Source organism: Carcharhinus amblyrhynchos, unplaced genomic scaffold, assembly GCF_965287045.1.
Source record: "Carcharhinus amblyrhynchos unplaced genomic scaffold, sCarAmb.v2.hapA scaffold_45, whole genome shotgun sequence".
NCBI lineage: Eukaryota > Metazoa > Chordata > Chondrichthyes > Carcharhiniformes > Carcharhinidae > Carcharhinus > Carcharhinus amblyrhynchos.
In genome coordinates, this window is record NW_027649786.1 from 1181265 (window position 1) to 1208445 (window position 27181).

At 45.4% G+C, this 27181-nt stretch overlaps 1 pseudogene; it reads right to left on the minus strand.

The window, feature by feature from the left end:
* Positions 1–17299: 17299 nt before the first annotated feature.
* The window catches only part of LOC145337209 (zinc-binding protein A33-like), a 98177-nt pseudogene continuing 88295 nt past the window's right edge, over positions 17300–27181 (minus strand).

The following is a 27181-nucleotide window of genomic DNA, read 5'->3' on the forward strand; positions in this document are numbered from 1 at the left end:
TTCTCCCTGTGTGTGGGTTTCCTCCAGGTGCTCTGGTTTCCCCGCACAGTCCGAAAGACGTGCTGGTTAGGTGCATTGGTCATGCTAAATTCTCTCTGTGTCCCCAAACAGACGCTGGAGTGTGGTGATTAGGGGATTTTCACAGTAATTTCATTGCAGTGTTAAAGTAAGCCGACTTGTGACACTAACGAATAAATGAGGTTCCTCAAGCCGCTCCACCATTTAACAAATTCTAATAGTTCTCAATCCACATCCCACCTACCCACAATATCAACATGCCCCCTTGCTCACCAAGAATCTATCAACCTCTGCCTTAAAAGTATCCAAGACTTTGCTTCCATCGCCTTTTCAGGAAGAGAGTTCCAAAGACAACCCTCTGAGTGAATACATTTTGCCTTATCTCCATTTTAAATAGGCAATCCTTATTTTAAAATAGTGACCCCCCCTCCCTCCCATCTCTGCTCCCTGCCCCTCCCCCATAGTTCTAGTTTCTCCCACAAGAAGAAACATGTTCTCCATATTCACCCTGTCAAAACCCCTCAGGATCTTATATGGCCAATCAAATGATATCTTATTCTTCCAAACTCCAGCAGATACAAACCTGGTCTGTCCAACATTTCTCCATAAGGCAACCTCCCCATTCCAGGAATTGGTCTCATAAAACCTCTCTGAACTACTTCCAATGCATTTACATACTTAAATAAGGTGACGAGTACTGTAGACAGTACTACAGATATAGTCTCATTATTGTTCTATACAACTGAAGCCTAACCTCTCTACTTTTGGATTCAATTCCCCTCACAGAAAACAATAACATTCTATTTGCTTTCCTAATTACTTGCTGTCCCTGTGTATTAGCCTATTGTGATTCATGCACAAATATACCAAGATCCCTCTGCACCTAGGAACGCATCTGTTTCTTACCATTTAAATGATTTTATTTTATTCTTCCTGCTAAGATGAACAAATTCACATTTTCCAACATTATACACCATTTGCTGGATCTTTGCCCACTCATTGAACCTATCAATATCTTTTTGTAGCCTCTTTATGTCCTCTTCACAACTTACTTTCCTACCTATCTTTGTGTCATCAGCAAATTTGGCAACTATCCCATCTACCTCTTCATACAATTTATACAAACTGTAAACAATGGAGGTCACAGCATTGATCCCTGTGACATTACTTGTTGCAAACCTAAAAAAGACCTATTTATGCCAACTCTATGATGTCTGTTAGACAAACAATCTTCTATCTGGCCAACGTTACCCCTATAACATGAGCTTCTATTTTTTGTAATAATTTTTGGTGTTGCACAATATTAAGTCCACATCCACAGCTCCTTCCTCAAAAAACTCTGGTAAGTCGGTTAAACAACATTTCACTTTCACACAGCCATGTTGACTCTGGCTGATTATGTTGAACTGATCCAAATGTCCTGCTATAACTTTTTTTAACAATACCTTCTATCATTTTCCCAATGACAGTTGCGAAGCTAGCTGGTCTGTAGTTTCCCCTTTCTGTCTTCCTCCCGTGTTTGATTAACAGAGTTATATTTGCAAAATTAAAACCAATACAACAACTATCTCAGTAGCCACTTCTTTTAAGATTCTAGGATGAAGTCTATTAAAACCCAAGCTCTGGTCAGCACATCGATCAAAGATTTACTCAGTACCACTTCTTTGATGACTGCAGTTTTCCTGACTTCCTTTCTCCATTCCATTTCCAGGTTTACAGGATTCTGGAATGTTACTTCTATCTTCTATAATGAAGACCAATGCAAAATATCTGTTCCATTCACTTGCCATCTCCTTGTTTTCAATTATTAATTCTCCATTTTATATAGGATTAACACTCACTTGTTAACTACTTCCATTTTTAAATATTGATAAAATTTCTTGCTGTATTTTTGGCTATTTCTGACTAGTTTTCTCTTGTACTCTAATTTTTCCTTCCTTATTAATCTTTTAATCTTCCTTTGCTGCCCCTTATATTCTGTCCAATCTTCTGATGTTTCCCCTGTCTTTGCACAATTATTTGTTTTTTCCTTAAGTCTCATTCCACCTTTAACCTTTCTAGTTAACCATGTACGTTGGGCCTGTCCTTTGTAGTTTTTTTACTAGTTGAAGTGTATCCATTATGTGTATTCTGAAATATCCCGATAAATGTTTGCTACTGCATCTTTATTGATCTGTCGCTTAAGCTAATTTGCCAGTTCACTTGAGCCAGCTCAGTTTTCATGTCGCATAATTTCCCTTATTTCAGTTTCAAAAACATAGTCTCAGGCCCACTGCTCTCTCCTTCAAACTGAATGTAAAATTGCGTCCACTGTTATCTAGAGATACCTTCACTGTGAGATTGTTAATTACTTCCATCTCCCTGCACAGTGCCGGATCGAGTATAGCCTGCTCTCTGGTTGTTTCCAGAATATATTCTAACTATCCTGAAAACATTCACTAGACTACCTTTGCCCATCTGACCTTTCCCATCTATATATAAATTAAAATCTCCCAGAATTGTTGCCATGCCTTTCTGACAAGTTCTAATTTTTTTTATGCTCGATCCTACGAAGTGGTTACTGTTACACAATCTGTACATGACTCCATAGTGACTTCTTGCCTTTACCATTTTTCAACTCTGCACAAATCACATTCTGGTTTCCTGAATGTTGGTCATCTTTCTCTATTGTGCTAATATCATTATTAACTCACACAGCCACCCCTTTATCTTTTCTTCTCTTCCTGCCCTTCATGAATATTCCATCCCCTTCAATATTTAGGTTTCAATTCATGTTCTTCTGCAACCATGTCTCCATAATGGCTATCAAATCATCTTTACTTCTCTAATAAAATAATCGCAAAATACTGTGGATGCTGGAATCTGGAACAAAAACAGAAAAATGCTGGAAATTCTCAGCAGCTCTGACAGCATCTGTGGAGACAGAGTAGAGCCAACATTTTGAGTCGAAATAACCCTTTGACAGAACATCTTTATTTCTATGTGCGCTCTCAGTTCTTTTGTCCTGTTTGGAATGCTACATGCATTCAGATACAGAACTTTTAGTTTTATGCTTTCATTCTTTTTTATAATCTTTATTCTCATCGGTTGATTTACTATTGGATTTGATCTATATATTGCTTCATGGTTTTTATTTCCAATAACAATACCTTTCTCTTCTGCCTTGTCTCTACTCTGCAGTTGCTCCCACTATTTAGTGGCCACACTGTCAAACCCTGATTCCTTTCCTGGATAATGGAGAAAAGACATTCGTTTAGGGAGAGTGGAATATTTTCTCAGGATAACTGAGGAAATAAACCTTGGTGACACTTTCAGGGAGTGGGTTACAAGCCAGTGCTTGTTCTCCATGCCCACAGTGAACACAGCTAACTCCATATCACCCTGTAACTTCTCTCCTCTCAGCATGGATAGACAAGGCTTCATTCCCAGGCTTTCTGCCCAATCTTATTCATGATCGTGAGTTGGATACACAAGGTGGAAGTACATCGGGAGAAAGCTATATTGTGGAAAAGGCAAGATTCTGTGAGGAAGGAAAGGCCATGGTTGGGATGAGGGAGGTAAAATGGATGAACTGTCTCTTACTGAATTCAGGAAAGTATTGCAGGTTTTTGGAGGCAGTGCTTCAGCCCAGGATCCCTGAGTTACTTCTGTTGGAGAAGCTGAAATATTCAGGTGACTTGTTGAAGGCCTTTTAGAAGTTGAATCTGGTGAATGAATAACACTTTAATTCCATTGAAGGTTGTATTTAACGAGGATGTTAAACAACAGTTTGGTACTAAAACCTAGTCTGGTTGATATCTGATTCACAACATAAAGATATGAGTTATAAAGCAGACAAATGAACATATATGAGCTTTACCAGGGTCGAAGGTATCGAGCATTTCTCTCCACACTCTGTACTGCAAAGAGCTGAAGAATTTTTCAGTAGCTGGGGTGGCATATTATAATCCTCCCGAATCCTGTAAATGTCAAAGAGTTGGTTAGAAATGGACTTTTCTAGTTATTTTATCAAATTGCGCAGAGTTCCAGTAAAGACCATGCCCGACCTCCTTTTCCTGTCAGCTTCCTCCTGAAATAAATAAAACACATGGCTGAGTTGACAGAGGCTGATTGTCTCTATCCAAACAGCAATACTAAAATACATATTCTTAAAAACTGCTGAGAATTTCTCATTTCCATTGCAGCAGACACCAGACAGAAAGATGATTTAAATGTAGGATAGAGGACAACCTGTGAAATGCAAACACATTACAAGAATGTTATCAGAGCTGATAGATTGTAACTATTGGAACGTTTGAACAGACTGCCTTCTCTCCTCGAGAAATGGGATTACTGGGAGGTGATGCAGTCAAGTTTTGCATCAAGGGACAGATTGGTTGACACTGACCAAGGCAGTAGAATTTGTTACGGGAGTGAGGTGGGGTGGGGGGGTTGGTGGGGTGGTGGTGGTGGGGGCACCAGTTCTGGACCACTCATGAAACACACATGGAATAACACCCGGCTGACTTTTAGGACCGAGCTGATAGTTTATAGGCCGATGTTCTCAGCACCTTGCTGTGTGACGGAATCAGGGACAACTTACAGCCAGCAGGAAAAGAAGCTCAACGATTTCCATCTTCACTGTCTGCGGTGTAACCTGACTGGACAAAATGGTAAATGTGGTCTTCCTCTCAAAGGCAGAGCTTCGAAGTTTGTTACTGCTCGTGAAGCAGAGGTGGTTTAATTGGCTAGAACACACCCACATGATGGAAGTCAGTCATATACACAAGGACTTCCTGTACGCTGAGCTCGCTGGAGGGAGACAACCAGTCAGATGTCTAATAACGATAATGAACAAATATTCTTCTTCTCACTAGGATGCGTCTTTTTCATGTCAGAAAGTCCATTTGTTGTTGTTTATCATCAGATGACTCTTTAGAGAGACAGTAGCATATTATCATTGGTAATCTACAGGCCCAGGTTCTTGTTTTGGACAAAGGTTTAAATCAAACCACAGCAGATGGTGCAGTTTAAATTCAGTCAATAAAATCGAGAATTGAAAAGCTAATTTCAACGATAATGACCATGAAATATGATCAATTGCTATAAAAACCCATTTGGTTCATTAATGTCCTTTAGGGAAGAATATCTGTCACACTTATCAGTGTTGTAAAAATCAGTCTGTTTTAACCCTTATACGGTGGACAAATAACTTTGAGTAGACGTCTTATTGTACAAACAATATTTATTTAAACCCACACAATCAATAATCACCCACCCGACCAACAATAAGTTCACTTACAGAAAATACCAGAATTCAAGTACAATACAAGACCTTGACTTAACTTTGCGTGACTGACAAGTCCCCAAACAGATAGTGGCCTTTATCTCTGCACTGGTCTTGGTAGTTGTCTGCGTAGTCTGGTCCTTTAGTCTGGTGTGGCACTCTGGCTCTGATCTTCTTTCTTTCCTTCCTTCTCAGGTGTGGTGGCTCTCCGTCGTTGTAGCTTGTTCGTGGGGTCAGAGAGAGAGATTCCTGGTTGTGCAGCATCCTTTATACCCCGTTTGGTTTCAAGCCCTTTTTTTGGCCATTGCCAATCAATCGATCAGGACTTGATCACCCTGATCGATAAGAGTCCAATCAGGTGCTACCACACCGATCTCTGGGTGTGTCCCTGGCAGCCATGCCTGTAGATGTTGTAGGCACAGAGGTCACGTACCTTCCTCCTAAATAAGGATTCATGGTGCCTTTACGTCTGGCACACAACCCAGTGTGACCAGAAAGTCTCTTTCATCCTGGAGATGGCCCATATCCTGTGTATTCACTCATCAGGGTTGCAGCCTGTTTGTCTGTCTTTAAACTGCAGCCTGTCAGTTTAGTTTCTTGCCCAGTTGTCCCAGAGTGCTTTACAAAACACCATTTTAGATGGCCTGTTTGGCTACACCAGGTTTGGCCTACATGTGACTCCAGACCCACAGCGATGTCTTAACTGCCCTCTGAAAAGGTCCAGCAAGCCACTCAGTTCAGGACAATTAAGGACGGACAATAAATGCTGGCCTTGCAAATGATGCTCATATCCCAGAAAAGAACAAATAAGGGAGAAGGAACCTGAAACAAAGCCTTACTCACCTCACAGTGGAATGGATTCCCTTCCAGTGTGTCTTTGTGGATCTTGTACACATTTCTGTGGGAAAATTCTTTTTCACAAAGTTTCTCCTAGCAATGGATAATTCTATGTGCATTCACAAGGTTGGTGAATGGCGTTAAGGAAAATGCTCATTTGGGAAGCTGTTGAAGACATGATGGGCTGAATGGTCTCCTGTGCTGTAACAATTCTGTGATTCTACGATTTAGCTACTTGAAAGGTAATTTTCCTTTTGTGACAGTATATTCATGCAGTACCTCACTCAGGAAAAGGCTATTCCATGTGTCAACCCGATAAGAAGGCTATTCCATGTGTCAAACTGATTTACCTTCAGAGCCTTGCTCATATCATCGATGTTCAATGAGAAGATAATGGAGTCGTTCAGCTACCAGACCCCAGAGGAACACATCAAGCATCAAGTGGTGGGTGGATCCTCATGCATATGACACCAATGGGGAGCAGCTCTTGGAAGGTGGGAGGTCTCCATGTAACCGGTTCAGCTTCACTGAGGTGGGATTTGCTTCAGAAATTCAGGATCTTCTCCATGCACTGGTAAGGATGCAGCAAATGTGTGGGTTGGAAAGGAGGGCCTAAGAGTGGGTAAAGCTGGGATGGGGCTGATGAAGGTGTTGAGGATGGCGTTAAAGCTGGGGGAGGGTGAAGGTATTGGGGGGAAAGCTGAGAGGTCGGGGGGCAGGAGTGACGGGAGGAAGGAATATTGTGTTTCTCCAAATACGTAGTCATGTTTCCAGATTTTGGGGCACAGGAATTCACATTCCGGTTTTCTGGCTGGCATGGGCACTTAGTGTCAATTTGGGGAAATCATTCCTAAGTGTTTAGAGAACAGGCAGCTCAAAGTGTGAGCAGTGGAGCCGAATGTCCACCTCCAGGAAGTTCTGCTCCTTTCTTTGACGTGACTTCCCTTTGTCTCTGTTCCCTGCTCACCTTCCATTGCCATCTCTGATGCCTCTTGTGTTTGATCAGGTTTGTGTCCATCAATCTCAGATCCAGCAGATTCAATAGGAACTTTCAGAAGAAAATTGGATCAATACCCGAGAAGGGACAGGGGAGTGAAATTATTGGAGAGCTCTTTCAAAGAGCTAGAACAGACACAGTGGGCTGAATGGCCTCTTTTTCTATTGTATGATTCTCTAGTGCTATAAATAGAACGGGGAGGCCTGCGGAACATTAATTGATTGGACAGTAGAGCACTGAGTGAGAATTAAAATTTCTGATCAGATTTGGGTCAGTTTAGTCATGTCGATCAGAGCTCCAAACCACTGGTGACTTTATTCCCACTCTCCCTCCCAGTGGAGTAGCACGGTCTTTGTAATGTGTGCGCAATGAGTTAAGGAGGTGACTCAAGGCACAGACTGGTTGTACGTACCTGGCATCTGAGTCATTGGGTTTCATCATTTGACTGATCAGCTTCTTCTCTGCTGCCATCAGATGTTTGAATGGATCTACCTTATATTAATCTGATCTTTCTCTACACCTTCGCTATGACTGTAACATTATATTCTTTATTCTTTCTTTACTTCTCCCCTATATACTCTGAATGGGATGTTCTGTCTGTATTGCATGTAAGAAGCAATACTTTTCACTGTGTCCCAATACATGTGACAACAATAAATTTAAAAGGTGATATAAAATAGGAGGAGGCCATTCGGCCCTTCAAGCCTGCTCCACCATTCATTACGATAGAAACATGGAGACTAGAAGCAGGAGTAGGCCATTCAGCCCTTCGAGCCTGCTCCACCATTCATTTCGATCATGGCTGATCATCGAATTCAATTTCGTGATTCCCCCCTCCCCCCAGATCTCTTGATCCCTTTTGCTCCAAGAGAGACATCTCTTGCTGAAGAATCCATCAAAGGTGCCAAAACAGAGTACCGGACCAAGCTGGAGTCCCAGGCTAGCCACACATACTCCCACCGATTATGGCAAGGGTTGCAAGGCATAACAGGCTACAAGATACAGGCATGTAAAATCGCCGGCTCCAATGCACCCCTTCCCGATGAGTTTGGCGCGTTGAATGCCCATTTCGAGTAAGAGGTCAGTGAGAGCATGTCCTCCACCTCAGAAGCCTCAGATGAACCCACATCAGATGTCAGAGCAGCCTTCTCGAAGGTCAACGCATGGAAAGTGACTGCCCCAGATGGGGTATGATGAGGAGATGCTGGTGTTGGGCTGCAGTGGGCACAGTAAGAAGTCTCACAACACCAGGTTAAAGTCCAACAGGTTTATTTGGCAGCACAAGCTTTTGGAGCACTGCCCCTTCATCAGGTGAGTGGGAGTTGTGTTCACATACAGGGCATATATAGACACAAACTCAATTTACAAGATAATGGTTGGAATGTGAGTCTTTAAAGGTAATCAAGTCTTAAAGGTACAGACAGTGTGAATGGAGAGAGGACCAAGCACAAGTTCGAGAGGTGTGTATTCTCTCCAGCCAGGACAGTTAGTGAGATTTTGCAAGCTCAGGCAAGTCATGGGGGTTACAGATAGTGTGACATGAACCCAAGACGAGGTATCCAGATGAGCAGTCAGATCCTGCGCAGACCAGCTGGTGGAGTTTTTACAGACATTTTCAACCTATCTGCTTCAAGGAGACGGCCATCATTCCTGTACCAAAGAAAAGCCAGACAGCTTAATGACTATCGCCCTGTGGCTCTGACATCCATCACTGAGAAAGGTTATTCATGCCCAGATTCAATTCTGCCCTCCCAGAATGCCTGGATCCACTAGAGTTCACCTTCTGCTGCAACAGATCCACAGCGATGCCATCTCCCTGGCCCTGCACTCAACCCTGGAACACCTCGGTAACAAAGACATCTGTGTCAGACTCCTATTTATTGACTGCAGCTCATCTTTCAACACGTTATTCTTATGAAACACATCTCCAAACTCTGTGGCCTGGGGCTCAGTTCCTCTCTCTGCAACTGGATTCTGAACTTCCTAACCCACAGACTGCAATCAGTAAGTAGAGGCAACAACACCTCCTCCATGACCATCCTCAACACCGATGCCCCACAAGGCTGTGACCTCAGGCTCAGGAGGGGTTCCTCATGTTAGTGTCGTCGGCCCAACCATCTCCAGCTGCTCCACCATCGCTGTGCTGATGATTACTGCAGTGTTCAGTTTCATTTGTAACCTCATAGATACTGAAACAGTCTGTTTCAGCCCAAGGCCTGGGCTGATAGGAGCAAATAACTTCCGTGCCACACAAGTTCCAGGCAATGATCATCTCCAACACTATAGAATCTAACCATCCCCTCTTTAATCACAGTACAATCACTGAAACTTCCACTGTCAATATCTTGGAGTTTACTACTTACCAGAAACTGAACTGGCCCAGCATATAAATACTGTGGTGACACGATAAGATCAGAGACTGGCAATTCACCAAGGCATGTTTGACAACATCAGGACAGCAAATATCTCAGTTCCTGGACATCACTGCAGGGGTTCTTCAGGATAGTGGCCTAGACAGCAATATGTTCTGTCTACAAGATGCACTGCAGGAACTCACCAATTCCAAACTCACAGTCATTACAGTTTTGAAGGTAAAAAGTACCAGATGAATCCCTCCCCCTCCCCAACCCCCACCCCCGCCTTTGAGGGGGAGAGCTCACTGGTGGTGATTTAACCTGACAATTACCACACCTTAGGTGAGGGGCTAGGATGAGAAGGCAGGCCTTCAAAATTAACCTCAACCAGTATGGAGATTGAACCCATGCTGTTGGCATTACTCTGCACAATGAACCAGCTGTCCAGCCAACTGAGCTAACTGACCTCCAATTATCTTGGCCTATCCCCATGAGAGCAGCAGATACCTGTTAAAACCATCACCTGGAGGTTCCTCAAGGTCTCCTGTAATTCAAAGAACAAAGAAAATTACAGCACAGGAACAGGCCCTTCGGCCCTCCAAGCCTGCACCGACCATGCTGCCTGACTTAACTAAAACCCAGGGACCATATCCCTCGATTCCCATCCTATTCATGTACTTTTCAAGACACCCCTTAAAAGTCACTACTGTATCCACTTTCACTACCTCCCCCAGCAATGAGTTCCAGGCACCCACCACTCTCTGTGTAAAAAAATCTGCCTCATACATCTCCTTTAAACCTTGCCTCTTGCACCTTAAACCTATGACCTCTTGACTCTTCCACCCTGGGAAAAAGCTTCTGACAATCCATTCTGTCCGTGCCTCTCATAATCTTGTCGACTTCTGTCAGGTCTCCCCTCAACCTCCGTCGCTCCAGTGAGAACAAACCAAGTTTCTCCAACCTCTCCTCATAGCTCATGCCCTCCATACCAGGCAACATCCTGGTAAATCTTTTCTGTATCCTTTCTAAAGCCTCCACATTCTTCTGGTAATGTGGGTGACCAGAATTGAACACTATATTCCAAGTGCGGCCTAAGTAAGATCCTATGAAGCAGCAACATGACTTGCCAATTTTTAAACTCAATGCCCCGGCCGATGAAGGCAAGCATGCTGTATGCCTTCAAATACTGGATTTGTGGAGATATTTATTCAATGTCACAGAACCTGGCCAGTATTGTCAAGAACTACGTAAACAAGTAATAGATAAGACTTGATTGTAGAGATATTAGGTATTACCAGCTTAATACTTGTGGATATCAAAAACCTACCCAATGTCCAAACATGGTCGAGCCTCCCCCTGATGGGTTAGTTAGGACTGGGAAAGCTAAAACTTTATTACATGATGTGACAATGGTGTCTCTAGGGGTAACCAACAATACTTACAGAATTGCTCCTGAATCACAGATATGAGATATACTGGGCGATATTGGAGGATTGTTTGGGAGTGCAAACTCGGTATTTAATTCAGTACAACTGTCTGAACTGAATGGCTATTCCTCCTGGGTTGCCACGGAAAGGGATGACAGTGTGGAGGCTATGGAACCGAGAATGCACTCACTGCCACAGACCTACAGGGTGATGGACTCATAAAAACATTGAATCAGGTAACTGAAGGGTTAACTAAGACCACTGGGGCCTCAGTCAAAGGGTGGATGAAGAGTGAGAATCTTGCCAGAGATCTGATAGATGAGGTTAGATCTGAAACTAAACATCTGAGATTTGGAACCAGTCCTCAACCTTGATTTGAACTCTGCAATTTGGTCTGGTTACTTGAAGGGTACAAATTTAAAGGCTGAATGTCAAAGCCTTCAACAATTAATAATCTTTCCTCCCTTGTTGTGCTAACAAAGAGCTTGTGTTCAGTCAAAATCCAGACCAACATTCACAGAAGACAACAACATCTGGAAGAAGAAGACTGATAGTTACGTGGCAAAATCCTGGCCAGGTTTCGGATGCAAGTGGAAATCAGCCTCAATTTCAGTAACGGATAGAGAGTATTTATGCATTGCAGGTATTGACTAGTTTCTAAGTAGCAAAAAATAAAAAAACAAAAACAAAAATGCACGAAAATCTCAGTGGGTCTGACAGATCTGTGGAGAGAGTTAGAGCGAACATTTCGAGTCTGGATGACCCTTCGTCAGAGCCCAGAATAAAGAAAGTTGTGTTTAAACATTCAAAGTCGACTTAGTGTCTTCATTCACTATTTGAGGTTAAAACACACAAGTTTGAAGAACAAAGTAAATTAAACATCTTGTGTCTCTCTTCCTTCATTTACTCCCTGCTTCAGTCAGTCAAACCACCCAGTCCCATCCTCCATCTCTTCCCCTGTTTCCCAGTCTGTAGCTGGGATTTCTTCCCTGTTTCCATTTCTCACTCTGCTCCCACACTTGACTCCAACGCCTGTTTTGTGAGCGGTGATCACAGTGACCATTCAGCCCAGAGTGTTGAACTTTCCCTTGCAGTTCATTGTAGTGCCGATTTCAGCCAGAAGATGGTGATGTCGAGCTGTTCAAAGATCAGTCAAGTTTAACAGTGCAATGTCGCCTCCTGCTGCTGGATACCTGGTACTGGCAGCAATCCCAAAAACACAAAATGCTGAAACACTCGGCTGATCAGACAGTTCAGCAGCACCTTTCTTCACAACTGAAAGAGAATTAGATCAGAAAGAAAGGAGGGAAAATAAACATGAGCCTGGACTTCCCAATTCCATGTTCCTGTCACACACCGAGTCCCTATCGGGAAATTCCACACTGCCAGTCTGGACAATGTTCAAAAAAGCCCAGGTTGGGAGAGTGAAATTCCCCAGTTTGGGATCTTGCTGTGTGTCAGGAGGTGAATTCAAAAATCTGGGCCTGTTTTCCGAGTACAGAGAAGATAAGAAAGTTCTCCTGGATTAATAACTGGGGGATTGGTGGATAGTTAGAATGTGAGAATGAAAGTGAAATCAGACAGAGCAACACCACCTCCTCTGACTAAGAATGGTATAAAGTCTGACAAAACACCAGGTTTTTGTCCAACCGATTTATTTGAGAATAGACTCACAAGGTTTCGGGGCTTTTTGGTTCGCCCCAAAAGCTTGTGAGTTGGACTGAAACCTGGTGTTGTCAGACTTTTTACTGTGTTTACGCCAGTCCAACGCCAGCAGACCCACATTAAGAATGGTATTGCAGCAATCAAATTAGATTTTTAAAATCCATGCAGCAGCTCCACCTAATGGCTTCTGGTGATACTGCAACAACATGTTTCCTTGTTCAAGTGTTGCCACAACATTATTTATCAACAAAATAGTAAATCTAAAACCACAAATGGATTTATTTTTAACCCAGTAATTTCTCAGAATCCTTATGTGCCCCAGGGATCTGTTCTAGGACTCTTGCTGTTTGTTATTTTCATAAATGACCGAGATGAGGAAGTGGAGGGATGGGTAAGTAAGTTCACTGATGACACGAAGGTCGGTGGTGTTGTGGATGGTCTGGAAGGATGTCAAAAGTTGCAGCAGGACATAAATAGGCTGCAGGACTGGGCGGAGAAGTGGCAGATGGACTTCAACGCGGATAAATGTGTAGTCGTCCATTTTGGCAGAACCAACGGGATGAACGAGTACACTCTCAAGGGCAGGAGTCTTGGTAGCGTTGAAGAGCAGAAGGATCTTGGGGTCTGGGTCCACAGGACTCTTAAATTGGCCTCGCAGGTGGAGGATGTGGTCAAGAAGGCGTATGGTGTACTGGCCTTCATTAATCGAGGGATTGAGTTTAGGAATCGGGAGGTAATGCTGCAACTTTATAAGACCCTCGTCAGGCCTCATTTGGAGCACTGTGCGCAGTTCTGGTCGCCTCACTATAGAAAAGACGTAGAAGCTATTGAGAGGGTACAGAGGAGATTTACAAGGATGTTGCCTGGACTGGGAGGCATGCCTTATGAAGTTAGGTTGAGGGAGCTGGGACTCTTTTCCCTGGAGAGACGAAGGTTGAGAGGCGACCTGATAGAAGTTTATAAAATGTTGAGAGGAATAGATAGGGTGGATTCTCAGAGGCTATTTCCCCGGGTTGAAATGGTCGCTACGAGAGGACACAGATTTAAGGTGCGGCGAGGAAAGTACAGAAGTGATGTTAGGGGTAAGTTTTTCACTCAGAGGGTGGTGAGTGAATGGAATCGGCTGCCGTCAGTGGTGGTGGAGGCGAACTCGCTGGGGTCTTTTAAAAGACTTCTGGATGAGTATATGGGGTTTAATGAGATTGGGGGTTATAGATAGGTCTATAGATTGGTCAGTGTTGATGTGATCGGCGCAACTCGTGGGCCGAAGGGCCTGTTTGTGCTGTAGTGTTCTATGTTCTATGTTCTATCTCCCTTGGTCTTTTTCCATCTCCCCTGCTCTTTCTCCCTTTTCTCCATCTCCCCTAGTCTTTCTCCACCTTCTCCATCTCCCCTGGTCCTTCTCCATCTCCCCTGCTCTTTCTCCCTTTTCTCCATCTCCCCTGGTCTTTTTCCATCTCCCCTGCTCTTTCTCCCTTTTCTCCATCTCCCCTGGTCTTTCTCCATCTCCCCTGCTCTTTCTCCCTTTTCTCCATCTCCCCTGCTCTTTCTCCATCCCCCCTGCTCTTTCTCTCTTTTCTCCATCTCCCCTGCTCTTTCTCCATTTCCCCTGCTCTTTCTCCCTTTTCTCCATCTCCCCTGGTCTTTCTCCATCTCTCCTGCTCTTTCTCCAGCTTCTCCATTTTCACTGGTCTTTCTGTACCTTCTCCATCTCGCCTGCTCTTTCTCCCTTTTCTCCATCTCCCCTAGTCTTTCTCCATCTCCCCTGGTCTTTCTCCCTTTTCTCCATCTCCCCTAGTCTTTCTCCACCTTCTCCATCTCCCCTGGTCCTTTTCCATCTCCCCTGCTCTTTCTCCATCTCCCCTAGTCTTTCTCCATTTTCTCCATCTCTCCAGCTCTTTCTCCACCTTCTCCACCTCCCTTGGACTTTCTCCACCTTCTCCATCTCACCCAGTCTTTCGCATCTTCTCAGTCTTCCCTGGTTTTTCTCCACCTTCTCCATCTCCCCTGATATTCTACCATCTTCTCCATCTCTTCTGACCTTTTCCCATCTTCTCCATCTTACCTGGTATTCTGCAATCTTCTCCCTCTCACCTGGTATTCCTCCACCTTCACCATCTCTCCTGATCTTCTACCATCTTCTCCATCTCCCCTGGACTTTTTCCATCTTCACCATCTTTCCTGCTCTTCCTCTATGTTTAGTTTACCTTGTGTCAATCACTTGTTTGAACTTTCTAACCAATATATGCAGGGCAGGTACCCAAAATGTCAGGCTGGTCACACCATCAAACTCTTTCTCCTGATCCAGGTGGGATTGGTCAGGGTGGATCCTGTGGGCCAGCACAGTGCCAAGGTGAGCAGACATGGTCCTGCCAAAGATCCTGTAGTCCGTGCTGAGGAGGGAGACTGGGCACCACTTCATAAACAGGAGGAGATCGCCCCTCTTGGGCAGGAGGACAATAATGGAGAGGAACATTTCTCCGGTCACAAGATTTTCCCTCAGGACCCGTGTGTAATCTCCCCGCCCACCCCCCAGGACATCCCAGAACCTGCTCTATGGTCAGCTTGTCCAGCCCTGGGGACTTGCCCCTCGAGAGCTGGTCAGGGACACTGGTCGGCTCAGTCAGGCTAAGGGGTACCCTCTGCACTGACCCTCAACAGATCCTCCCACAAACCTCTGTCAGCATCATCACTGGACAGATCCAGAGAGAAGAGAGCTCGGGAGTAGGCTGGGGCCTCAACGCTGATACTCTCCGATTCAAGACCAGGGATCCGTCATCATGAAGCAGCCCCAGGAGCTGCTTACGGAGTCGCTGCCTTTTTTCCAGTGAGTCGAAGATGGGGAGACAAGGTCCAGGTTCTGAAGGAACCGGATCTGTGATCTCACAAACACACCACAGAACTCGATAATCTGCTGCTCTCTCAGAGCGCCGTTCTTCTCTCCATACACCTTCCACGGGGCCGGATCCTTGTTGTGGGGCTTCTAGGATGCTTTGCTCGTTAATGTACTTATAATCACCATTCCCCTTAAATAGCCAGACAAAGTCACAGAATGGTTCAAAATGATTTATTGACGACTATAGCAATTGGACCCTCTTGAGACGATAAAGGCGACACAGAGTTCAGAATTTAGAAATACACAAGCAGTTAGAGTTTCAAATTTGATTACAAGTAATTAACATATACCAATCAATGTACAGGAGTTATCTCTATCCACTCACAGTTATAGATTAAGGTTACATCATTCATAAGATACAGATATTGAAACAAATCACAATCACATTCCGCTTGCTTAATTGTAATATCCAATCAGAGTTGAGTTTTGATTGTAGGTTATTGTTCCAACTATCTTTGGACACTCCAGCTGTGTCTGAATGTGAGAACACAAATCAATCCTCCCATTCCAAATATCTGCTTCAATGGCGTCTCCCAGACAAAGGCATCTTCCTCCCCTTCTGTTTATATGAAAGGTCTGTAACTCAGACACTCGGCCTTTGCCTGGCAATAGCAGCTTACTATCCTGATATGCATGTCTCTGCTGTTAAACTGTGTGCAGGCTTTTTTGTGGTTTAACCTTTCACTTGACACAGTTATTAATATGGCTGCTATTCACTTCTATAATTATTAGTATGGGTAGTATTCCCCCTCAGTCCTCAACTCAGAGTGAACTCCAGGTCGAGCACCTCCTGCTCCCACCCCTCGATCCTGGTCTCCTGTCCCCGCATTGAACCCCTCACAGACTCCCGACAGAAGATGTGAACCTTCTGCGAGACGTCAGCTCCAACCATCGGTTGAGGGTCAGCTGGACTTTGCCACGAGCTGTCAGCTAGGAATTCCCAGAATTCCCTGAGGGAGATGAGGGGGAGTCCCCCACTGACGATGGACTCTAAATCCTCCTCGGTGCCCTCCACTAAGTCCCAGTCCTCCTCAGTCTTCTCACTATCAGTGACCACCAGCCCTCACCCCAGTCATACCAGCCTCTGTCACCATCCCACCCCCAGGATCGAGGGCAGAGAGCCCCTCCCTGGGCTGCTCTGGAGGTTCTGGGTCAGAGAGTGACAGTGGTTCTGGGCTCCGCTCCACCTCAGGCACCGGGTCACACAGTGACTGAGGGAAAAGCTCTAACCCCAGAACAAGCAACCCCAGGTTTAAAATCAGAGATGGAGAAAGGGGGCTTTCCCCCTACCCCACCACCCCAACCCCCCCAACCGAGTGACCCAGTGTGTGGGGCCTTCCCCTCCCCCACCCAGTGACCCAGTGTGTGGGGTCTTTTCCTCCCCCACCCAGTGACCCAGTGTGTGGGGCCTTCCCCTCCCCCACCCAGTGACCCAGTGTGTGGGGCCTTCCCCTCCCCCACCCAGTGACCCAGTGTGTGGGGTCTTTTTAATCGATTCCTCGATCAGGTCGAGCAGGTCTTGGGGGATATCAGCCCGTGTCCGGGTGGGCTCAGCCTCATCGACCTCGCCCGTCCCAGCCTCCAGTGTGTCCGACTTGGTGATGAGTGACTGGATTATATCGAGTGGATCCTCCGGCCCTCCCTCAGGCAGGGGTCCTCACACATCCCCGGGAGGTACAGGCCGGACCGGAGGGATCTGCCTCACCCTCCCGAGGAATGGACGGCCCCCACTGACAGTGTGTGATAATGGGAGGGGGGCAGGATCTGTGAAGGACCCCAACCCCTCTTCCACAGAGGGACAAACCTCCCCCCCCCACCCCCACCTACAAGAAACTGTCTTTATTTGGATGAAGGGTTAAAACCCTCATCCTCCTGGATTGTTACTGTCCGGGGACAGATTTTCAGGGGTTCTGTGTTTTTACCCCCATCAGTGAAATCTGGACTGAAATAAGGATAGAGTTTCTCAGTGAATGTACCAGTGAAAGTGTAGATATGGGACTTGTTATCCGAGTTATAAAAGGACACCTTCCCTCCCTCATAATCCAGACAGACTCGAATCTTTCGCGGATTCACACTCAGATCTAAACGTTTCCATGGTTTCTCACAAGCCCAGTATTTATTCCCTTCTTCCAGTATCATTGCCCAGAATCCGTTATCTGGATACAGGGTGATTATCCCCTTCCTACTGATGGATTCCTTGGCCACACCCACATCCCACTTTGTCTTGTTTCCCACCTCCACCTCCCAGGAATGTTTTCCTGATGTGAATCCCTCTGATCCCAGGACACGGACACAGAGAATGGACTCAAATCTCTCCGGATTGTCGGGGAGTTGCTGCCGTTCCCCGGTGTATCTCACGGTGCTCAGGTCCTCAGACAGGAGAAGTTCAGGATGGGCTGTATTAGGGTCGAAGGTGACTGGAGCTGGGAACAGATGGACACGGATAAAATGTTAGTCAGACTCACTGTAACTTTCACAGCCGGTTAGTGATTGGGAAAATCAGCAATGATCCAGAATTAGAAATTCATCCCCCGGGGAAGAGTTTAAACAGCGCACAGGGGAAAGGGGAAGACACTGCCCGGGGGGAAGGTTTTACCCGGACACCACACCCTGCAGTGAGGCTGAGGAAACCCTGTTACAGAGAGAGAGAGAAATGGAGACAGGCTGGGGGGGCGGGGTCAGGATGGGGGCGGGGCCAGGGTGAGGGGCGGGGCTACTCGGGGGCGGGTGCAGGCCGGGGGCAGGGCCTGAATGGGGGCGTGGCATGGCCAGGGGCGGGTCAGCGCTGGGGGTGGGGCCAGAGGGAGTATGGGGGTGGGGCCAGGCCGGGGGCGGGGTCAGGTTAGGGGCGGGGCCAGACCCCAGGAGAACTGAGTGAGGGATCTGTAAAAACGATGGAAGAGAAACAGAGAGAGAGACAGAGCGACAGGCAGAGAGAGGGGGGCTCGTCTGCTGGTGACACGAATGCGACCCCTGAAGGTGCCTCCCCTCCTGTGTCCTGATGCGACCCGGAGGGACCTGCCATCCTGTCCAATGGCTGCAAGAGAGAGAAAGCTGGACTGGGAGAACAGGGACATGAAACACAGAGAGAGACAGAGAGAGAGAGAGAGAGACAGGGAGAGAGACGGAGATGGAGTGAAGGCAACATCAGGTTGTTACAGAAACAAGCAGCCACACTTGGACCGTGCTGAATACAAGAGACGGATTAAAGAGCGAGAGAGTCAAGTCAATGGTGGTTTAGTCTGTGCCGTGTCCCCGGGGCTGGTTGGAGAAGTGAGTGTTCCTCAGTTTGAGGGATAGTGAGTTAGAAACCGGACAGTCCGGCAGCCCCTGTTAGAAGCCCCTGATCCACCAAAACCTGTGGCTCCCCTTGTACAGCGGAGGGAAACTCCAGTCACTGATGACGGGGCCCCACCGAGGGGGCAGCGAGAGGGGAAGCGCTTTAAACCCGGGGAAAAGCAGATCATCCCGACCTGTTTCAATTGTGGGGGAAGTGGACAGTTTGTCCGAGAGTGGAGGAAACCAATGAAGGGCCAGAGTCAGGGGACTCGGAGTCAAGAGACACCCGAGACAAACACCCCGAGTTTCCAGAAATCCCACAAATGAATGAAATGGTGTCAGCACGAAAACACTCCCCAGGGTCAGGTCCATGTGGCCCAGGGAGAGGGTGTCCCGGGAAATTCAGCAGGAAGGGACTGTACCCAGCCTGAGTATCCTTGTCCACTCAGGTATGATGAGTGTGATAGACAATGTGTAGATATTATAGTGGAGGGAGAGAAAGGTAGTAGAGACAGGAGTGCCCAACACGGGAGTAGATTCACCCTCTCCTCTGATCTACAGGAGGATCCATTATATTGGGAAGATTTACAGCTGATACAGGGGCTGGAGTGATATCCAAACCCTTAGGTTTTAGGGTGGGACCCCCTCCAGACAAAGTGGACATGGGTTTTAGTGAGATGGTGGCCATCGGGGGGCCGGATCGGCGATCAGAGGCTGGGTCCGGTCATCGGGAGGCCAACAGATACCGGGTCTGACCATCAGGTGACCGGGGGAGGTGAGTGGGGGATGCGCTTGTCAACCAATCTCCCGGCAGACTGAGAAATCAGTGCATGTGCACTCGCCCCACCAACGGAAATCCCTTCATTCTGTGATACACTCAGTGCCGCAAATTCATTCAGCTAAACTCGCCCAAAAAACAGATGGGAAAGTCTCCCGTATTCCTGCCTGTTGGGAGCTTAGTTTTTGCGGAAAATCATCCCATCCCCATGTCCCAGCCGCAAAACCAACCGACTTTCCTTAAGGTCGTGGAGAAAGAGCTGGAAAAGGCAGTAGCCTCTCTAGTGGAACAGGGAGTATTGGGACTGAGATGACAAATGTGAAAAGGCTTTCATTAAACTGAAAATGGACTTGCAGACTGGCCCCGCTCTGGGAGCTGTGGACCCCGACAAGGACTTTTATCTGGAAGCTGCAGCCACTGACATCAGTTTCAGTGAAGTCCTTCTGCAGGAAACAAACAGTCACTTGTGACCAGGAACCGATGGGAGCAGAGTCCCAGCAGACCTGGAAAAGGGATTTTCCACCTGTGAGGGACATCTGTTAGTGAGCTGTTGGACAGTGAAACATTTTACTGTTTTCACCCACACCCAGTCTCTTACATTACTGACCCACCACAATCCAATCCAACTATTGTTAGACACAAAAATCACAGAAGGAACAGGATCTAGTGTCAGAATAACCAGCTGGACTTTATTGCAACGTGGGAAAAACATTAAGGTAAACAGAATGGATGACCCTAAACTCACAGCTCATCTCAACTATCCGGGAGAAGCCCATACGAAAGGCAATTAGATTTTGTTTTCAGTGTGTGTGTGTGAGAATGGATGGAAAGTTTCTGTCTGCAGAATGAAAGTCTGTCTCCAGAAAATTCTCTGTGTGTTGGCAGTATACACCCTGCTCTGCACAGCTATAAGTCATTAACTCTTTCTTTCATTTCCTTTAATGCTGCCAATTTAAAATTTGTTATTTTTCAGAGCTTGAATTTAGTTTTGCTGTTGTGAAATGTACCAGAGAGTTTGTTTTTATAAAAGACAAGCTTCAGTCGTGAAGCTTTGAAGATATTCGGTCAAAATTCAGTTTTGAATTTCTCAAAACACTTTGCTTTCATTGCATTCACGGTGTTTATATAAAGAAAACTGTGACCGTTTATGACAGATATCAGATTAAAGACATTTCTGACTTTCTCCAAATGAGGTTCAGTGATAAACATCAGAAACTGAAAACTGGCTGAAGGGAGAGAGAGGATGAAGGAGATATTGGAAAGATTCTGTCCCCTTCTTCATGTTAAAGACTGTCAGGTTGTTGTTATATTGTTACTTTATTCCAAAATGATTTTGATTCTCATTGTTTGACCGGAGCAAGGCAGAGAGGAGTGATGTGTGGCTGGAGTAAAAAGGGGAAGGGATTGACTTTTTTCCTTACTTTATCGCGGGGTTTCTTTTTCCGCTGGTTTAAGTGAAAAGCGGAAGTAGGCCGGTCATGGGGTGACCTGGGAAAGATTTTAAAACTTTTTTTACGCACGCGGGAGGTTTAAAAAGCAGGCTGCACTATCCAGCGGGCAGCATCGTTAGCGGACAGTGGAGTGAGCAGATAGCAGAGTGAGGGCTGAAGGGCTTTGGTTCAACGGGCTTAGGCAGAAACGGGTGAGGCAGGGTAGGTTTAGTTCTTAGTTAAACTTAAAAACTAAGTAAATAAAATAAGGATGGAGGGTCAGGTGATGTGTTCTTCCTGCGTGATGTGGGAGCTGGTGGACCCCATTGTGGTTCCCAGTGAGCATGTCTGCAGTAAGTGTTGGTTGTGTGAGGAACTCCGGCTCAGGGTTGATGAGCTGGATTCTGAGCTTCGGACACTGCGACACATCAGGGTGGGGGAGAGTTACCTGGACGCTGTGTTTCAGGAAGCAGTCACACCCCTTAGACTAACTAACTTGAATTCAGCCAGTGGTCAGGGACAAGAGGGTGTGGCTGCGAATGAGGCAGGTAGAGGGATCCAGGAGGTAGAGTTCCAGGAACCTCAGTCCCTGAACCTGTCCAGGTTTGAGATTCTTGCTCTCTGTATGGACAGGAACGGGGACTGCAGGGAGGATGAGCAAACTGACCACAGCATCGTGGTACAGGGAGCCATTCAAGTGGGGGGAGAAAAAAGAAATGTAGTCGTAATTGGGGATACTATAGTTCGGGGCATTGACACTGTTCTCTGTGACCAAGATCTAGAATCTCGAGGGTTGTGTTGCCTGCCTGGTGCTTGGGTTCGGGATATCTCATCTGGGCTGCAGAGGAACTTGGAGTGGGAGGGTAAAAATCCAGTTGTGGTCCACATAGGTACCAACGACACAGGTAGAACAGGAACAGAGGTTCTACTGAGGGAATATGAAAAGCAAGGAGCTAAATTAAAAAGCAGAACCAAAAAGGTAATAATCTCTGGATTACTACCTGAGCCACGAGCGAATTGGCACAGGGTCAGTAAGATTAAGGAGGTAAATGCGTGGTTCAAAGATTGGTGTGGGAGGAATGGGTTTGAATTCATGGGACATTTCCCCAATACTGATGCCAGAGGGGACCTGTTCCGATGGGATGGTCTTCATCTGAATCGTGATGGGACCAGAGTCCTGGCGAATCGTATAACTGGGGCTGTAGATAGGGCTTTAAACTAAATAGTGGTGGGAGGAGAGTTCAGTTGTTTGGAGAATTAGAAAATCAAAGGTAAAGGAGAGGGCAGGAATGCAGGTTAATGATGAGGACTTTCAACTAGTTAAAGGAGCCGAGGGCTCAGGAGAGGTTAGTAAAGTTTCCAGAGCACGTAATAGAACAGAGAGTATAGAAGGTGGCAGGAATCTAACCTCAGGCAGAGTCAAAAAGGTGACAGGCATGAGAAGGGAGGTGTCAACGCAGTGCAGGGAGATGGTCTGGGGAAGAATAACCAGTCTGTGACAGGAAGGGACAGAGCGCGCAAACAAAGGAATGCACTAACAAATCGGGTCCAGGTAAGAAAGACTAACATAAAGACACTTTACCTGAATGTACGTAGCATTCGAAACAAAGTGAATGAGTTGACAGCACAAATCAGTGGCCATTACAAAACGTGGTTGCAGGGTGACCAGGACTGGTAGTTAAATATCCAGGGGTATCAGACAATTCGGAAGGACAGACAGGAAGGAGAAGGAGGTGGACTAGCTCTGTTAATTAAGGATAACATCAGGGCAGCAGTGAGATATAAGCTCTAAGGAGCAAAATGTGGAATCAGTGTGGGTGGAGATAAGGAATAGTAAGGAGAAAAAGTCACTGGTGGACGTAGTGTATAACCCCCAAATAATAACTTCAAGGTGGGGCGGGCAATAAACAAACAAATAACAGATGCATGTAAAAATGGAACAGCAACAATCATGGGGGATTTTAACCTCCATATTGATTGGTCAACTCAAGTCAGATGCGGTGGACTTGAGGAAGAGTTCTTAGAATGCTGTCGCGATAGTTTCCTCGAACAGTGTGTTACAGAATTTACGAGGGAGCAAGCTATCTTGGATCTGGTCCTGTGTAATGAGACAGGTAAAATTAATGATCTCCTTGTGAGGGATCCTCTTGGAATGAGTGATCACAATATTTCTAATACAGATGGAGGGTGAGAAAGTAGCGTCCCAAACCAGTGTCCTCTGCTTTAACAAGGGGGATTACAATAGGATGAGGGCAGCATTGGCTAATGTAGACTGGGAACACAGACTAATTGGTGGGACAGTTGAGGAACAGTGGTGGATTTTTAAGGAGATTTTTCTCAGTAGCCAGCAAAAATATATTCCAGTGAAAAAGAAGGAATGTAAGAAAAGGGATAACCAGCCATGGATAATTAAGGAAATAAAGGAAAGTATCAAATTAAAAACCAATGCATACAGAGTGGCCAAAATTAGTGAGGAACTAGAAGATTGGGAAAGCTTTAAAAAACAACAAAGAACTACTAATCAATAAAGAAAGGAAAGATAGATTATGGAAGGAAACTAGCACAAAATATAAAAACTGATAGTAAAACCTTTTACAAATATATAAAACGGAAAAGAGGGGCTAAAGTAAATGTTGGTCCCTTAGAAGACGAGATTTAATAATGGGAAACGAGGAAATGGCCGAGGCCTTAAACAAGCTTTTGTGTCGGTCTTCACAGTGGAGTACACAAATAACATACCAATAATTGATGGTCATGGGACTGTAGGGGGGTGAGCACCTTAAATCGATCACTATTACTAAAGAGGTAGTGCTCGGTAGGCTAATGGGACTAAAGGTAGACAAGTCCCCTGGTCTGGATGGAATGCATCCCAGGGTATTAAAAGAAAAGGCAGAAGTAATAGCAAATGCATGAGTTGTAATTTATCAAAATTCACTGGACTCTGGGGAGGTGCCAGCCGATTGGAAAACAGCGAATGTAACGCCACTGTTTAAAAAAGGAGGTAGACAAAAGGCAGGTAACTACAGGCGGGTTAGCTTAACATCTGTAGTTGGGAAAATGCTAGAATCTATCATTAAGGCAGAAATAGCAGGACACCTGGAAAAAAATGGTTCAATCAAGCAGACGCAGCATGGATTCATGAAGCGAAAGTCATGTTTGAGTAATTTACTGGAATTTTTTGAGGATATAACGAGTGCAGTTGACTGAGGGAAACTGGTGAATGTGGTGTAGTTAGATTTCCAGAAGGCATTCAATAAGGTGCCTCACAAAAGGTTGCTGCGTAAGATAAAGGTACACGGAGTTGGGGGTAAAGTGTTAGCGTGGATTGAGGATCGGCTATCTACCAGAAAGCAGAGAGTTGGAATAAATAGGTGCTTTTCTGGTTGGCAATCTGTGACTCGTGGCATTCCGCAGGGATCGGTGCTGAGACCTCAACTATTTACCATATACATCGACGATCTGGAGGAGGGGACCGAGTGTAGGGTAACAAAGTTTGCAAATGATACAAAGATGAGTGGGAAAGCAAATTGCGTGGAAGACACAAAGTCTGCAGAGAGATTTGGATAGGCTAAGTGAGTGGGCAAGGATCTGGCAGATGGAGTATAATGTTGGTAAGTGTGAGGTTATCCACTTTGGAAGGAATAATAGTAAAATGGACTATTATTTAAATAGTGAAAAATTACAACATGCTACTGTGCAGAGGGACCTGGGGGTCCTTGTGCATGAATCACAAAATCTCAGTTTGCAGGTGCAGCAGGTGATCAAGAAGGCGAATGGAATGTTGGCCTTTATCTCGAGGGGGATAGAATATAAAAGCAGGGAGATCATGCTGCAACTGTACAGGGTACTGGTGAGCCCGCACTTAGAGTATTGTGTATAATTTTGGTCCCCTTATTTAAGAAAGGATATATTAGCTTTGGAGAGGGTAAAGAGAAGGTTCACCAGGTTGATTCCGGAGATGAGGGGGTTAGCTTATGTGGAGAGATTGAGTGGACTGGGCTTGTACTCTTTGGAGTTTAGAAGGTTCAGGGGAGATCTTCTAGAGACATATAAGATAATGAAGGGGCTAGACAGGGTAGAGGCAATGAGGTTATTTCCACTTACAATGGAAACAAGACCTAGGGGACATAGCCTCAAAATACAGGGGAGTTAATTTAGAACAGAGTTGAGGAGGAACTTCTTCTCTCAGAGGGTAGTGAATCTTTGGAATTCTCTGCCCAATGAAGCAGTAGAGGCTACCTCGCTAAATGTATTTAAGTCACAGATAGATAGATTTTTATCCAATAAGGGATTTAAGGGTTATGGGGAGCAGGAGGGTAAGTGGAACTGAACCCACTAACAGAACAGCCATGATCTTACTGAATGGCAGAGCAGGCTCAAGGGGCTAGATGGCCTACTCCTGCTTCTATTTCTTATGTTCTTATATTTTAACACCTTGGTAAACATGCTTATCCAGAATACCACGTCACTCACTACTGTCTGACAGTCAGTGCACCAAAGTGACAGTAACACACACACAGATCAGGAGAAATACACTTTCAAACTCAAATATTGGAGCTGAGACAAAGTGTAATTCTTTCAGATTCTGGGAACCATAAGATGGCAGCCAGAGTGTGTGAGTAAAACTCAATCAGTATAAACAAAATGAATGTTGAATTAGATTGAGAAAAATCAACTTGAATTCATAGCAGAGAGAACAAACTGACTGAAGTGCAGGAAAATGAAATGATTACTGCCACAGCAATGAGCTCACAGCTTCAGATCAGGATGAAATGGGAGGCTGATGATGTTGGTGGAGACATTTGTGAAATTTTGTTTTGTGCAGATTGACATTCAGTAAGTTTCTAAAAGACACTATAGTGAAGAGGAAAGGGTCAGCTACATCCTTTATGGGCAGAACAGAAAGGATTCATCTTCCCAGCAACTGGAAGATGAGTGAGGAGTTCCCCGTCTGTCATTGCTACTGTATGGCTCATTGATTCTGTACGTAGTCCACACTGGGTTAATGGGCATTGAAGGGCCATTGAGTTCACATGGGTGGATGGGAGGAGTGAGTTGGCACTGAGATGGAATGGAGTGAGGGGGGGGTAATGATGGGTGCATGGAAGGATCATGGGGACACAGCCAAGAACTTTTCACCTTAAAAACAATTCAGCACTCATCTTCAGCCAAAGTCAAACCAATGGATTCACCAATGTGAATTTCAAATCTTGAGGTGAACCTGTTGATAATTTCTGAATGAGACTGAGAAACGTGGCCAGAAAATGTAAATTCAGAGAAAGCGATGAAAGTTGGGAGATCAGCTCATTTGCGATTCTACACAGCCTGATGTATAAAAAGATCTGATTAGAAAGAACAAGCTCAGAATATCAGAGGCTGTAGACATTGCCAGAGTACATGGAAACAGGAACAGAGATATGAAGACGCTGACTATCCAAACAGCTGGTATTCAGTTAAATTACGGGAAAGGCAGCAGTGAAACATTTACAAAAGGCTGCAAACCAGACAGAAAGATAAGAGCTGTGAATGTCCACATGAGTTCACTGGCAGAAGGAAATGTCCCACCTGAGGATCAAACTGCGGACTTTGTAGAAAGCCCAATCACTGGGTAAAGATGCACAGAATAAATTAAGAGATTGGTAAAGTTACTAGACACAGAGCAACAGGGGAACTGAGAAGAAACTAAAACATTGATTTGATGCTGGGATTCCTGCCCCATTCACAGCATCCCCCCGCCCAACCCCCAGGCCCCCCAATTCTTTGCTGATACAAGATAAGGTTGCGAGTTGCATCTTGCCAGATCCATTGTGGAGTCAGGCATCTCATAGCCCTCCCTAATTTTTGTTGAGTTGGGCCAGTCTCTCCATTACTTATGGTCCACGGCCCCTGTTACAGTCAGGATTTGGGGACAGATAAAGTAAAAGAGTCTTAGCTGTGCCCCCATGATCCTTCCATGCACCCACCATTCACCCCTCACTCCATTCCATCTCAGTGCCAACTCACTCCTCCCATCCACCCATGTGAACTCAATGGCCCTTCAATGCCCATTAACCCAGTGTAGACTATGTACAGAATCAATGAGCCATACAGTAGCAATGACATTAGTGGAACTGCTCAGAAATAAAACACCTATTCACTAATCGTCTTTTCAAAAAATATTATGGTTTCTACAGTCCAAGTGGTTGAGAGCCCAGACTCTCAAAAGGATTATCTCAGTGGGGTTCTGTTTTCCCA